Here is a 16578-nt window from a genome sequence, read left to right as displayed (position 1 = left end):
AAAAGTTACCTTTTTTCAGCAAGTAATTCTATAGTGGTTCAGTATAACGCATTTCTATGCTTTGAAATGTAGAAGGAAATAAGCAGGCTCAGTTTAACAGTGCGTTTCGTCTTGCAGTGGAAATGCTCGGGAGACACAGGACAGCCTCCACGCGACCCTACGGGTGCCTACTGCGTACCCCGGCGAGAGCTATGGCCACAGGTCTCACCAACACGCAACAGCTGACCAAACCCTGTCCCTCCAAGCGCTTGGCAACCGTTTTACTGTTAACTGCTTCACCGATCTTACCACAGTCACAAATAAACACAAATATTCTTATGATTTATCACCAGACATAGTCTGTTTCACCCTCATTGATTTACATGAGAATTTGGTTCCAATACTAACAAATCTCTTTTTAAATATTAAACTCTCTGTATCATAAGGACAAGAGGCAGTACTGTTTGTGCTTTCTCTTAACTTCTGACAAGCGATCTCACTTTTTTTGCACTGATTCTGTTCTTCCTCATTTGAAAGCAGACATGAAGTTCTCTCTGATGAGCAAGATCTGTTTAAAAAAAAAAATAAAAAAAATGACATCCCTCTCTCCTCCAAGCTCCCTTTCATTTAGAAAGGAGCCAATTTAGACCTCAGTTGGCTGCTTAACTTCCAGAGACCGCCAAGAAGCACATTGTGGGTTTGAACCACCCATCTAGAAGCAAGAGTAAAACTTGGGCTGCCAAGCGTATCACTACCTCAGACTTGCTATCATTTCACCACACTGCTGTCAGTGAAACCATTCTATGATCTCACAGTCCAAACTCCTAAAATGACGGTTTATTATTATAGGGGGGAAAAAAGCTTCTGACTTGGGAGCAGAAAGCTCCATAAGCGAGTGTCAAACCCCCCTCAGAGCTCCGGAAGGCAGACAAGAGCTTTAACTCCCAGGATGCGGGTTAGGAACAGTGACTGACCAGCGCACGCTTGCGGGAGCAGAGCGCTGGCACGTGCCCTAACAACCCTGGCAGCCAGGGCCAGACCCCGGCAGACACCTCCGGGCTGCACACCGAGCAGCAGCACGCACGCAGCCTGGCTCTCACGCGTCACGAAAAGCTTGCCACTGGCGAACACGGTGAGGACGGGACACCCGTGGGACAGCGAAGCAACGTTCTGTCACCTCGCAAGCGGTTTACCTTAGTTTCTGCAATGGACTGCACACTGCTCAATTCTACTGCCGGGGACGCAAGAAAAGCAAGGCTACGGGTCTCTCCAGCCCCGACTTGCTGCCGTCCTTCCCCACCCCTGCACATACAACTCATGTCACCGCCGTGCAGGGCCTCGGCTGGGCAGGGAGCGGAGTGTTACAGTTCCCACGGGCTACGGATTGCCGAGGTCTAAGGGACAATGACTGCTGTCACCCTCCACCCCAAAATATGTTAGAACTAGTTATAAAATTAGCGGTTAATATTACATGTTCATGCTTTTTTTGCATAGTAGCATTATTCTTGTTAGTCATCTGAGGACAAGATTAGGAATTTTTTTTCCCCCCTAAATGGTTTTAGGCTTTACCCTGGAATTAACTGTCTCTATAAAACAGGAAGCATTAAAAAAACATTTAACAGCTGGATACAACATCTGCCTTTCCCAGGTCATCAGTATTTAAGAACAGTTAATTTACGAGACTACAACATTACAGAAAGACTGACAATTAAAGGAATCACACTTCCTTCTAGTTTAAGCTTTGTCTGCCGAGGGTTCCAGTTAAATAAATTGTCCTTTTTTCCTTTGTGAAAATGAAAGTTATGCAAAAGGGAAAGAGCCATCAACTCTTGAATATTCTAGTATTTTTTCCACAATAATGGGTCATTTTTCATTGGCCTCCAGTCTATGGTGTCATGTGATGTTATACAGTACTTTCACATCTCAGATTCACAGTTGCATAGTTTTAAATATGAGCTTAGAAGGTTTAAAAAAAGTAAATAAGAGAAGAACAGTAAAGAAAATTGTATCTCGTGGAATATACACATAAACTTCCTTCTTGAATACCAGAATTTAAGGCAATCTAAGGATTTCTTTGCAAGATGGTACATCATTTCTGGGTACGTATGTGAAGCAGGCAGTACTTAGTCACCTGCACTGGTTTGCTTGATTTGATCACCAAGACCCTGATCACATAGTGACACCCAGCCTCCACGACCAGGCTTAACACCTTATCAGACTTCTTGTCTTCTGTTTCACCTCTAGTATGTAGTGGATGATAAGGAAGACGATTATCACTATAAAAAAAACCCAAACCAACCACAAAAAAACCCACAAAACAAAACTAAAGCCCCCAAGAAACCCCCACAAACTACCCGGCAATTCAAGAACGTGTTTAGGAGTACAAACTAGTTGTAACTCATTAACAGGCTTCCAATAGCCAGCATCCTTTTTTAAGATTAAAAATACAATCATATTCCGTGAGTCTGTATAAAAAGGTGATACGATTCTGGCTTTCAAAAGTAAAAACGAGCGTCACTTCGTAAAGAATAAGAAACCAAGCCTGGAGAGGGCAATTTAAGAATATAAACAAGGAAATAATTATTTTGAAACAGCCCAATTATACACTCAATAGGAAAGCACTGTTTCCAATTTATAATGAAGCACTTTTTAAACATCTCTCTTGTCAAGCTCAGAATATTATACTGCTGTTGAAATTCAGTCCCTGCCAAAACTAAGAAATTCAAGTCTTTTTGCTTCATGGTTTGAAATCAGAGTTTAAAAGCATCTTTTTTCCTGGTTTTCTTTTTCCCTAATCCCAGTTCTAATTACATCGATGTAGGGCTCTACCTCGTACAGGTACGCCCGTGTTTCCATTATCAGGGCTTGTTAAGAAAATATTCTTTCAAGAAGGATATTGGCGTATGAGTATCTCAGCACGAATGGAAACAGATTTTACAAAATCTGGCATCAAAAGTTACTTCTGCAAAAAGCGAAGGAGATCAAAACTGAACTCACATTCCCACATTCATACAAATAGATACCTTTAACGTCAATGAAAGAAAAAGGGCACCAAGTGTGTAACGGATAATTGACTGCAAATTGATCCTCAGAGGGGTATAGAGGAGACAGGAATCCAGATACGGCCCCCTCCGTTCACTCTCCACCTTCACGACTGGTGTCCCAGACCAAATGGCCATCGGCGGAGTCAGCCTCCTCCCACTCAGATTTCACTGCGGAACCAGGACCTGCATCTGTTCCGAGTTACGGCTGTAACTTGCACTTTTTGTTACCATTACGCAAAGCAAAGCTTCCACTGTACCAGACAGTAACAGCACATGATTATTATTACACCAGCACCGCCCCCCGATAGCACACGTGTAGTTGTAACAACTCGCACATCAACGTAATATTGTTCATGTAAGAAGCTGTACTCATAACCAGACCCATTCTGGGGGCTGCAGGAACACAGACTGGAATGAGAAACAAACCGTAACCCTGCCAAACACAGGCCACCTAGATTACACACCTAGCCTGCAACAAACCTCCACCATAGCTTCAGCCAAGGTGGTTTGTCTCCCTTTTTCTAACCTCTGGCAGGCTTTGAAGAATCAGGCTTAGCTTCAGAGCCAGTCCTGCTCCTGAACCAGCTGCAATTTATCATGTTATAATCCCATCTTCAATTGCCCAATCCATCCTTTTCAGCACACATTTCCTTGTGTTAAACCAGTTATTGGCGTGTGGCTCCCCATTCTTTCAGATTCTCTCAAGGCTTGCTCTTTTAATATTCAGTGTGTGCTTTTTTCCACACATAGCACAGGAATTTAATTGGTTCCATCACTTCTAACATTTTAAAAACGCAAACACATACATGTGGCCTAAGTGCATGTTATAATCCCACATATTATACTGCAAGTCTGCCAAGTTCCATTTTGCAATCACCAAAGTGGAAGGGGAAAAAGTGTTAAATCAGATGCAAAAAAGATTGTATGTTCTCCTATAGTGAGAAATTTCATGCCAAGATTTAGCACAGGATGCACAAACTTTTACAGTTAAGTTCCACAGCTCTGAAAATAACTTTTCTGGATGGAGATCCTGAAACACCTCAGGTGCAATATCATACACTGTCTTGAAATCCTCAGAGCTGGTTTGTGTGAACCACAGCTACCAGTACCACCATACAGGGTAACATTAATCATATCCCACATTAATATATACAATATCAAGATATGCTACATAGTTATGTAAGAAAGAATGCTACAAAATAAAAGATAGACTGAGATTTTTAAGGAAGTAGAAAGGACTCAGAATTTCCATTTGGACTCCCATTTTCTTCATTTCACCTCTATATTCCTGCTCTTCCGTTAACAAGCAGCACACTCCAATTTCAAATCCTCGCAATGGCCGAGTAGAACAGAAAAGACATAATGCAGTGAATAAGAACTACTGATTTAAGTCACATGTACAACTCGAACACCAAGCAGAACTTTTTAAGTTCCCAAATCCCTATTTCTATTATTTACATTTTATGGGGAAATTGTTTCAAAACCAAATGCAGGTTTCAGATGTTAACTATCTACTGATTTTAGCATAATCTTCAGTAAACTGTTTAGTGTAACTCGTGTGCTTGCGTGAGTGTGCGCAAGTGCATATATGCATCCAGAAAATGCTGTTAACTCCAGACTTTAAAAACAAAATTTGATATTCTACTATTCCATGAAGTAGACGCTATTCACTAGCGATAGAACAAGAGGAAACGGCCTCAAGCTGCGTCGGGAAGTTTAGGTTGGATATTAGGAAAAATGTCTTCCCTGCCAGAGCGGTCAGGCCCTGGCACAGGCTGCCCAGAGAGGTGGGGGAGTCCCCGTCCCTGGGGGTGTTCAAACAACGTGTAGCCGTGGGACTTCAGGGCACGGTTTAGGAGGCCTGGGGGTGTTGGGTTGGGGGTTGGACTTGATGATCCTAGAGGTCTTTTCCAACCTTAATGATTCTGTGATTCACATTTCACTCGTGGTAAGTGAACAGAAATTAAAACTTCTCCAACAGTGTCATTGAGATGCCCCAGCGAACCACCCCATATATCCAGAGAGCAAGGTATTGCAGCTGCGTCACCAGAGAATCGGTGATGGTACACCATCTGCTACAGGCAGAAGCTCAACCACAACATCACTCAGTACCTTGACACAGTAGAGGTACCACGGAAGGAAATCTCATTCTGCAATTCCTTCCATATATTTAATGAAGAACTCAATAACGGACCTTCATTTCTGTTTATCAGCAGGTAATAAATGGCTACATTTGCAATTGCAGATATAACTCAAGTCTATCAGTATTTCTCTTCCATAAAAATGAAAATCCCAACTCTAAAAGTCACTGTATTTTCAAACTTATCTACCACCATGTCGGTGGTATACAGAGCAACAGCATCACAAGATTTGTGTGGTACAGAGACCACATCTCACGTCTCCGCACAGTGGTACCTTCCACTTATTTGCATATGTCCATTGCTTCTCTATCAAACCCCAACACTTTTTTGTCTGCTTTCATTCAGAGAAGTTGGTTGTCTTCCACAATACACTTTGACCATCTTTTAAAACATCCACTGTCAGTGGAATCCCATCTTGTCTGCCTAAGGAAATATTGTGCCCCGAAGACTCCACTAAAAACATCCCAACTCACTACCTGTCAGGTGGCTGACGGCACTCACTCGGGCAGCCTGCAGCTGGAGAGGATTACAGCTCACAAATGCTGCCAGTATCAGCGAGACAGCAAGTAGCAGACAGTTCATTTTACAAAAACTTAATGGAGTGTACGGCCCTGGCTGCTTAATACAAGTACTGTCAAGGCATCTAAGCAAAAAGTCTCAACTGTCACTGCTGACAAGCTGAGCAGAATTATTTGTCACACTAGAATAGATAAGAGACCAGTAGAGTGGCGCATGGTGAGATTCCCAAGCATCTCCACGCTGCAGCCTCGCAGACAGCAGGCATACGGTTTCCTCCAATACGCTGGCAGTATAGTGTAATCTTACTACAAAGCAGTACGGTTAAAGTGCTATTCTTTAGTCTTCACATTTTAACTACATCATTCTCCTTTTTACTCAATGTTTTACATCTTCTGAGTGGTATCTGACTTCCCCTTCATATTTTCTGAAAAAGACAGTGTGCAAGCCCCGAAATAGCCTCCAGGTCATTAGCTAGTGTAATCCATGTCATCAATATGTCAAATTATACCAGCTAAAGAACTAACCTGATGCATCTGATCTAGAATAGAAAAGCTTTCATCTGGATATTTCTTCTAACCCCACCAAAAAGGCTATAATTTATCATCTTTCAGCACGTGTGTACTCATTAATGGAGACACCCAAAAAGCTAACTCTTTCGCCGCTAGTGCTTACACACCAAAGCTCTCGTTATCCCAAGTGCTGGATGTACACAGTCTAATTATTTAGGAAATACACCATCCTTCTACACACAGAAACCTGGCCTTGAAATTCTACTGCCCCTCACAATAGAAATGTATGGTTTTCATTCATCAATATTTACCCTGCAAAACCACATTGATATAAACACTGAGCAACTGTAACCAGAAAGGTGCATATTCTCCTACAAATTCGTCAATTACCTGAAACTCAAATAAAAGTTGTTAAAAATCATCAGTCAAGAACAATGGAACAAATTACTCTGGACAGAAGCCAAGCAGTTCTATCCAATCTATAGGTGTTGATCTAGTCCTAATATCCATTACTCAACCAAAAATAAATTTATTTAATTTATGACTCTACTGCTATATTGCACTACCATAGCCTTCATGACATCATTTTCTGTTCCATCAGCCTGCTGCACCTCATCAAATCTAATACGCGAGTTATTTTGGACAAATGTCTTCTTATGGAATGATTCTTGGCAATAAAGCGCAGTGGAGATCAGGTCCTCGATAAAGGCCTCCCGATGCCAACATCATACGTACAGCAGCACCACTGCCCAACTAATTCACATCCAGAAACCTGGTTTGGGGTTTTTTCTTTTCAGCAGCCTGCCAGACAAATGCAGGTGGGTCTGGATTCTCTGTGCCCACACCCTTTACCCACCTCGTGTGCTTAGAAAATAAGCTCTATGGGTGAGGGAATTTCTCTGTTGCTTAGGTAACACCTTGTAAAGAGAGGGGCCTAACCTGGACTAAGCCAAGTACTAGAGATTTCCCTGTAATACCCACAAACATTTAAGCCTTTCTTGAGAAACAATATACTGTCAAGGAGCATTTTCCAGAATGCATATAAGTAGGCTATAGATCGGTAATCATTTAAGATCATTGCGATCAATTCCTTGTCTGATATGGAGGACAACCAAGTACCTAGAAATGTTACTAGTTTGGAATATTTCTTCTTTTTAATCTTTTTAACACATTAAGTTTACAAATGATCATTAGGAAGCTATGCCCATCTGAGCTTTGTTGAAGGTTACTAAGTTTGAGAATATAGTTTTACTTGGTATCACTTAAAAACAGAATGGTATCTCAAAATCAAATTTCAAATGTCAGTAAATATATTGTCAAAACTAGCATAAGGAAGGTTCTTTATGAGTTCTAGACTCCACAATCTCTCACCACGCAAGAAGAATGCCTTCAGTGTTTTGTATTCAGCAAAAGAGTTCATCCAGGACCAATGGTTAAGTTGGTGCACCCAAGGGCAACTACTGAAGTGATAACAACTTCATTATTGTAACTCTATTTTTAATCCATGCAGGTTGTCTACGATGATCCACTCAAGACTAAGGGGCAAGGGGGAATGAGTACTACTTCAATAGTTCTCCTTTTGGGATGAAGTACTTTCAGACAGTAGCACTACCAAGGGGTTATACTCATAATATCATGCCAAAATTCTTTATGAACCTTTTGCAAAATAATTTAAAACAGATGTTGTCAAACGCCAACACAGGCATGATTTTCTGCGTGTGACATTAATGGGTAACCAGTTTGCCATGCACAAAAGAGCGGATGCCTAAGTCTGAAAATAAGCTCCGATAAAGACTGTATTTTAAAGTAACTGTCTCGACATAGTCTTAACTCATTGACTCTGGCAACTACTATCGCATGCAGATATGCAAACTGAAGATACACATTTCTTGAGATGTTCTTCCCCACAGAAGTACTAGAAGCTACAGTTATTAAAACATTAGCAGGAAGGAAAAAAACCCAAGTGAATAAACTTTGGCTAAGAGCACCTTTATCTCGTCTTCTATTTGACATTTGTTAAATTTAGTTTATAACTGTTACAACTAAAATTAAAAAACTTCAGCATGTTACCTCATCCCTCAAAGACCTTCCCCACTTCACACAAACAGGATATTGATATTTCTATATTATTTCCTGCACGATGTAGGAGAGTAACAAAGTTTTCACTTTGTCTACAGTAAGCTCAGGGATGTTACAGAGATGAGACCTGACAACACCATTGTTATGTATTACTCTTCAACACACCTACAGACACTTACAAAAGCAGGCCAAGAACCTTCTTAAAGAAAAAAAAAAAAAAAAAGAAAGCAACAGAGTGCCTCTCACTGGAGCCAAAACCCACTCCCCATGGCTGGAATTCATTCATGGCCAGAAGACTTGTACATAGTCTCAATCCCATCCAATGCCTCAGAAGACAGACACACACGCGCGTGTACCCTGCGCAGAGGTAACCTGGCCTCCCAGCTGAGCCATCAAATTGCCGTAGCTCTAACACAATCAGCTCCTTCCTTACCGAAGGACTGACAGAGGTGCAACCTTCTTCAGAACACCAGCTGTTATATTCATGCTGCGGAGAAACTGTACTAAGCCGCAGCATCACAGAATTAATATTGTGAATTTGCAGAATCAAGGTGGAGGGGCAGGAGGAGGTAAAACTAATTATGAATGAAATTTAGAATGACTATGAGAAACAGGTGCATACAGTAAAGGTAGATGCTTGCTAATTCACACTGTTGAAAGTGCCTAACAAGCAGGCAGCTAACCCAGGTAACGGGTGCTCAAAGGACCTAAAAGAGCTCTGTCACTATGCAAGCAGCAAATCATGTTTCTGAATACAGTTCATCAGCCATACAGTGAGGGAGAGAGTGACAACCATAAAAATAACCGCAAACATTTCATAAGAAGAGTGTTTTCCAGAACTAACATAATGGAGAAAGACCTATGCTTCAATTTTACTCACTGATAAGTGAGCTCCTCCCTAACAGTTTAGCCAATCAGTTAACAATGTTACGTCATAGTTCCTAAAAAGATATCATTAACTTAATCTCACAGACCAAGAAACTAGATTACAACATCCTAATTACACAGAAATGCATACCATCAAACGGGCAAAGATAATCACATAATTAAATAGAAAATTAAGGTTAAACCACTAACAATTTAATCAAAGCCAAAGTAACAAAATAAGCGTAAAGATACAAATTACAAGACATTAATTCAACCTCTAAATGTGAGCACAAACTTAAGATTTTTGTCTCGTGCAAACACAAAAGACCAAACAAGACACGCGTTAGCAGTAAATTACCTCCATCAAGAATCAACGCATATTTATGAACTTTCTGGTCCATCCAGTTTTCCCTTTTCCCTAAAAGCTTCAAAGCGAGGGTTCCAAGGCATCTGTTCAGAACCACTTCGTAAGCTTGCAGTGCAAGATTTCAAGATCTACATATGTTGGCACAAGTGAAGCGCGACATACTGACTGCATCGTAAAAATGGCAAGACCGACATTCACAGTTGTAGCAATTCATCTAGACAGCACTGCAATATATCTTCACTTTGACACATAAAGAAACAAGGTCTAAGTATTAAAAACTGGCTGTGTGCTGGTGAAACACTCCACGATTCCATTTACAGAGTGAATGGAGAGCATTTAACCTTAAGAACCTTCATCCCATGCCAGATCACATACAAGGCTTTGCTGGTTGCTTTGGAGTCATAAATGAGAAAGCCTTTTTTGACCAGGAGATAACATGAAGTCGCAGCAGCCGGGCCATTCACATGGCTGCACTATCCCATCCTAAAGATCCTGCCACTGCCTCCGTTCAGCCTGACATACCCAAAAGCAAAGCGAGCCCCGAGTGAGTCCTCATCGCTTACCCGACAGCAGGTGACGACAAAGATGGTCTCCCGGCAAATGGCACTAGGGAAAAGAGGAAAGCAGAACAGATCACCTGAAATCACTCCTCAGTCTCCCATGTCCCGTCCCAAATACCACTAATTCATAATTACAAGAGCTTCAGGAGACAGGAGAAAGGAGAAAGTAGAACGGCTCACCTAGAAAATGAGAAAGCAGTAACTAAAGCAGGTAATTTCTTCCACTTTTCAATATCCTAGCTATTTCTGAGCTTTAATCAGCCATCTCCTTCCCTAAAATCTGCCGTGCAACAAAAGGCATACCCCAGAAAGGAATTTTTAATACCGGCTCCTTGTGGGACCAAACTGATATATTTTAGCCCATTTCTTTTTAATAAATGCAACGATTTTAATCAAATTTGTTCAGAGGACAGAAGATTAGTTAAAGAAGAGAAGTAAATGAAACATTAAATTAAGGTATCACTGGGAATTAAAAATGTAATTTTATGTTATTATCAGTGGTATATTACGAACAAAGAATATGCAATATGCAATTAATATGCAGCACAATATGAACAGCATTTGAGAAAAATGAATTTGATATGTAGGACAGAAAGGTCACGAATTCTTAAACCCAATTCAATTTGCTTTACTCTGTTCACTTTTCCCACGGGCATCTGTTTAAATATTTCCAGGTATGGGAAAAGTCACTATTAAATTCCAGTGCATTTTAGGGCAATTAGTCATGGCAGGCAACCCAGTGTATTTCCTACACAAACCAAGGCACTACTGCTGCAAGCAAGCTTGTTTTGGTTTGAACAGATAGCTGCTTCCCACATGGAGCTACATGGAAAGCAACAGCATAACAACCAGCAGTTCATAAGAATAAGTCAAGCAATAGAAGTATGCCACTAATTAAAAAAGTTAAAATATTCTTAAAACTTCATATAAACACCCAGCTTATTTAACATTAAAATGTATTATTCAGAGTCACTAACCAGTGCACAAAATTACATATTCTGTTACCTTGCCCCAGTCTAACAATCACACCAGTTATCCCCGGGGTATTCAGCGCCTGAGCTAGAAGACAGGGACACGGAGCAGAATAAACCCCCCATAATCCAGGAGGGAGAAGTTTACAACCTGCTGCTCCACCTGGACACTCACAAGTCCATGGGCCCGGATTGGATCCACCCAGGAGTACCGACGGAGCTGGCGGAGGAGCTCGCCAAGCCGCTCTCCATCATTTACCAGCAGTCCTGGTCACCAGGGGAGGTCCCAGATGGCTGGAGACTTGCCGATGTGACACCCCTCTACAAGAAGGGCCGGAAGGAGGAACCGGGGAACTACAGGCCTGTCAGCCTGACCTCAGTACCGGGGAAGGTGATGGAGCGGTTCATCTTGAGTGCACTCACCAGGCATGTGCAGGACAACCAGGGATCGGGCCCAGCCAGCATGGCTTCATGAAAAGCACGTCCTGCCTTACCAGCCTGCTCTCCTTCTGTGACCAGGGACCCGCCTAGGGGATGAGGGAGAGGCTGTGGATGTGTCTGCCTGGACTTCAGCAAAGCCTTTGACACTGTCTCCCACAGCACCATCCTAGAGAAGCTGGCGGCTCACAGCTTGGACGGGCATACTCTTCGATGGGAAAAAACTGGCTGGATGGCCGAGCCCAGAGAGTTATGGCGAACGGAGCTAAATCCAGTTGGCGGCCAGTCACAAGCGGGGTTCCCCAGGGCTCAGTGTTGGGGCCAGTCTTGTTTAGTATCTTCATCAATGATCTAGATGAGGGGATCGAGGGCACCCTCAGTAAGTTTGCAGATGACACCAAGTTGGGCAGGAGCGTTGATCTGCTCGAGGGCGGGAAGGATCTGCAGAGGGACCTGGACAGGCTGGATCGATGGGCCGGAGCCAACGGTATGAGATTCAACAAGGCCAAGTGCCGGGTCCTGCCCTTGGGTCACACCAACCCCAGGCAGCGCCCCAGGCCTGGGGCAGAGGGGCTGGGAAGTGCCCGGCGGAGAAGGCCCTGGGGGTGCTGGCTGACAGCCGGCTGGGCATGAGCCAGCAGTGCCCGGGTGGCCAAGGAGGCCACCAGCCCCCGGGCTTGTGTCAGCCCTGGGGTGGCCAGCAGGGGCCGGGCAGGGATGGGGCCCCTGTGCTCGGCACTGGGGAGGCCCCACCTCGAGTGCTGGGCTCAGGTTTGGGCCCCTCGGGACAAGAAGGGCCTGGAGGGGCTGGAGCGTGTCCAGAGAAGGGCAGCGGGGCTGGGGCAGGGTCTGGAGCACAAGTGTGCTGGGGGGCGGCTGGGGGGGCTGGGGGGGTTTAGCCTGGAGAAGAGGGGGCTGAGGGGAGCCCTTCTCGCTCTCTGCAGCTGCCTGAGAGGGGCTGGAGTGAGGGGGGGTCGGTCTCTGCTCCCAGGTCACCAGTGACAGGACGAGAGGGAACGGCCTCAAGCTGCGTCAGGGGAGGTTTAGGTTGGATATTAGGAAATTTAGATTGTCAGTGAAGACGTTTTCCCAATATCCAGAGTGGTCAGGTACTGGAACAGGCTGCCCAGAGAGGTGGGGGAGTCACTGTCCCTGCAGGTGTTCCAAAAAAAAAATATATATATAGACGTGGCACTCAGGGACATGGTTTAGGAGACCTGGGGGTGTTGGGTTGACAGTCAGATTTGATGATCCTAGAGGTCTTTTCCAACCTTAACGATTCTATGATTTTCCTAAGCCACTCGCTGTTCTGTTTCTGGATATTTTGAGGGAGAAGATAGGAAATTATGTCCTACCAGACTAGCAGTACGTTCCACCTGTAAGTACCACCAAGAGGAAAAGCAAAAGTACACAGAAAATAAGACAAACATGGTGCATATTAAAGAATGCCCATTTGATTTAAAAGCATTTGCATTTATAGTTATTTGAAAATATTTTTTCATGACCAAGACAATAGAGACACTGCCACTTTGCTTGGCTTCAGCATTTTTCATGCAATGCTAACATGACCAAGGGTTTAATCATGGTCTTTCAGAGAGCATGGGGAAGTTTTTCTTAGCTCACTAAACTGCACCCAAAGATTATCACATAAGTTTTGAATTCACAGGTACCTGAAACTCTTTAGAAAACAAATTGCCAATATAAAGGTTTCTTTTATTGGCACTTGACTCCTCTCAGGTGCAACAGCACATAAAACAAACTAAGTGCAGGTGTGCACACAGGCACATTCAGACTTTGCGGTATGCATTCAGGAGCCTGTTTTCAGATTTCTTAACCTTCCCTTTCCTATCCCTTCCCTTTTCCTCTTCCCCAGACAAGCAGATTCTTTAAGCGTACTGGAGCCCAAACCATAACTACGCATGGAGTCCTGTTTTTTTATACTAAATATATATGAAGCAAAGAGCAGTCCACTAGTAATTACAACTATGAGATTTGCAAAACAACGGCCAAGTCTATGTATGTGTTAACGTTTGAAAATATTTTTTTGTTTGTTTAAAAAAGATAAATCAATGTTACTTTCAAGCTTACATGAAACCAGCAATTTTTTCATCAGTTTCCTAAAGCCATTAATTTTATCCATCCAGTCTAATTGTATAGTTTCACAATTATCTGTTCATTCCAACCCACGTAATCTATCGACATCTCATTTTTAATAAAGGCTGTTTAGTGGTTTTTCAAATGCATTCAGCCAAACGTTCATTTCTGACAAACAGCATTTATAGAGGGCAATTGCGATCACCCAGGCTGAGCTTCTACATTGCACAGGCCAAAGAATTTAACTCAGCAATTCCTGCATGTCCAGCTTGATTCCTAAGGTTCAAGCATTTGACAAATCCTCTCAATTTCAGAAGACAATTATTACTTCCCGTCAGTTCCGAGGCCCGATATTAGACACAAATTCTCTTTCTATGCAAAAGGAAACACGGTGAGATGCTTACCATTATCAAGCAAGTTCTGTAAAACTGGCTAATTTATCCACAAATAAATAGTGTACAGCAAAAGCAGTAAGTGTTGCATACTACTGACTACCAAAGATATACCGTGAGACCCCCTCCTCACAGTATTATTGCAGCTCAGAGAGCAATAATTCTGTGTTTAAGCTCGTGAAGTTATACCATTATATCTCATGCATCAAACTTCTTAATGTAGATATCAAAGATAATGCATTTTCAAGAGTCTCATGAAGAGTTTTCATGATTACGAACTACTTATTTCAGGGGTCAGCTCTAGTATACATTTAAATACATTATTTTTTCTAAAAAATGGAAACACCACTGATAAAATTGTAAAATTCCAAGTGCAGGAATTTGGTTTAAGTTACAAAATCAGTTGCACATCCTAAAATAAAACTACGGAGACCATACTTGTGTCACGCAATTGCACGGTTGAGAAACGAAAGGTATTATGCTGAAACCTGTCAGCGCTTGGCAACAGGGACCAAGGTGACGCTGACCTCAGAGTCAGAATTACTTACAAGGTTCTATTCATTAACTTCCAAGTACAGTAGGTTTGGACAATTATCTGTTTCTTGGCTCTCATGAGGAGGACCACCCTGCCATCTCTCTCATTTTGTATGTTTACTGAGCTATAAACTAAGTGTCCACGGACAGGCTGCCACGTATCTCCGTATGTTCTAGTCTTGCTCACAGTAAGAGATATTCTAACCAAGCATGAGAGCAAGAAACTAAGGTAATACTTAAATTATATTACCAAAAGTCTTTCCTGGATCAGGAACACCTACGTTAACATTCAAAGGAAGTCTTTGACAAGCGGACAAAATTCACCTGAAAAAAATGTCTTTCATTTTGCTGCTGTTACCCTGATGTCTTCTGCCCAAAAAAACAAAAGTCTCTTCTTATTCATTATGTTATAGGTATCAAATGTTTGTTTATAATATCTGCTTCACATCTTGGTTATTTCAATGCATTCTTGGTTAAGTGATATCTTACCCCTACTCAGAGAAGATTAATTGTTTTGTTTTGGTTTTTGTTGTTGTTTTTTTTTAAATAAGGGTGAGCGTACCCTAGAGGCATTTTCTTGAAGGAATCAGATGGCTCTCCAAACTTTGAAAACAAATTTTAAGTCATAAAAGCTTTTATTTTTCAAAGCATTTAGCTATAGTTTGCCTTTACCTTATCCCTTACTTCATTAGTGAAAGTACTTTACATGATCAAGCTTAAGAGGAAAAAAAGCTGTACAATAAACTGCATGTAAAAGGCAGCAAAACATTTTCAGTGATTAAGCTTTGCCTTTGAAATTCATTTTCACATATGATTTAGTAACCTAAGAGGAAACAAGGAATCTGCAGATTAAGAATATTTTTCTAGGTGAAGCACATTTTAATGAACAATACTTATCTTTTGAGATATTTACTTACTGCTTGCCTTTTTTCAATCTGTTCTCCTGCAGAGAGCTATAAAAAGCACAGTGTGTTTAACTGATTAGACAAAGATATCTGCTTACCCAGCCTAAACAGAGTTTAAAACTTTTACTTAATCCAGCTCTTAGGACTCAAGGCCTGTCAGATAAAAACTAGTGAATATATTACGGTTCCAGAATAAACCCATACATGAAGACTACTTATTTTTAACTACTGAAAATAATACTAATTGGTGTTGCATTCACAGTAGAGGTGTGCTACCGGAATGCAAACAAGCACAGATTATTCAGAACGGAGGACAGGCAGTGATTGTGAAACCTTAATTAGAAACACAAGGGATATGAGAGAGTAGCGGGAAAAAAAAATGATTGTGCTGATTGTGAGGAAAAAAACCAAACTTTTTAGAGCAAAGCATCCAGAATAACACCTCCATGAAACCACCCAGAAACACGCAGTCGGCAGAATGAAACGTGCACATCTACAGAAAGCCCTATTTTGTGCAGTCAGGCAGTGCACTGAACGTCAGGCCATCCTTCTACAACACAGTACCTGTAGGCACACAGGGGCTACTACAGGCCAGCTGCACCTCCCGCACAAATCAACAGGAGTTTTGTCAGCGGATTGGGCGGTCATGGAGAGCGACACCAAATACAATAGCTTTATTCCGATAAATTACACACCTCCCATTAAATAAGAACAACTTTAAGTGAGTTGAGTTAGGGCTGTGAATGTTAACTAATAACACCACAAGTAGGGGTTTTTGCTATCTGGATTTTCGGGAAATATGCAAAACATTTTCATTTGAAACGTTTAAGATGCAAGAGATGCTATCAAGTCACAGTTTGCCTCTGCTGCTCACTACCATTGAGCTTCGAAGCGACAAGAGCTTCGAGACAAAGCTTCACTTCTGCTAATACCGTCCAGGCGCCTTCTGTCGGAATGCCTTTTTTTTCAAGCTTCACTCAAACCGCAAAACAAACAAACAAAAAAAAACCTGAACCAAACTTAGAAATCTATCATAAATGAACCTGATTCTAATGCAGATTACCACAGATTGTAACATCAATTTAATCCCCGCAGGATTAATGAAATGCAACAGGAAAAAGCGATAGGCATCAGACACTTCTGCTCGTGTGTGTCCTCACGTGGAGCTCCCTGCAACAG

General features: G+C 42.1%; 1 protein-coding gene across 4 annotated transcripts in view; it reads right to left on the bottom strand.

The window, feature by feature from the left end:
* NAALADL2 (N-acetylated alpha-linked acidic dipeptidase like 2) overlaps window positions 1–16578 on the bottom strand; it is a 502547-nt gene that overhangs the window by 447908 nt on the left and 38061 nt on the right. Inside the window, exon 2 of one of the 4 annotated variants that reach the window (XM_064458019.1) lies at window positions 480–547. The exons of 2 other annotated variants lie outside the window; for them this stretch is intronic. The gene's annotated coding sequence lies outside the window, so the exon portion shown is untranslated. Of the gene's footprint in view, window positions 1–479; window positions 548–10068; window positions 10096–16578 lie in introns of those variants that run through there. One more of the 4 variants, XM_064458020.1, reaches the window with a different exon arrangement.

The sequence above is a fragment of the Phalacrocorax carbo genome, chromosome 7, assembly GCF_963921805.1.
Source record: "Phalacrocorax carbo chromosome 7, bPhaCar2.1, whole genome shotgun sequence".
Lineage (NCBI taxonomy): Eukaryota > Metazoa > Chordata > Aves > Suliformes > Phalacrocoracidae > Phalacrocorax > Phalacrocorax carbo.
The sequence above is the reverse complement of the archived record's forward strand: the minus strand, read 5'-3'. Positions and strand labels throughout refer to the sequence as shown.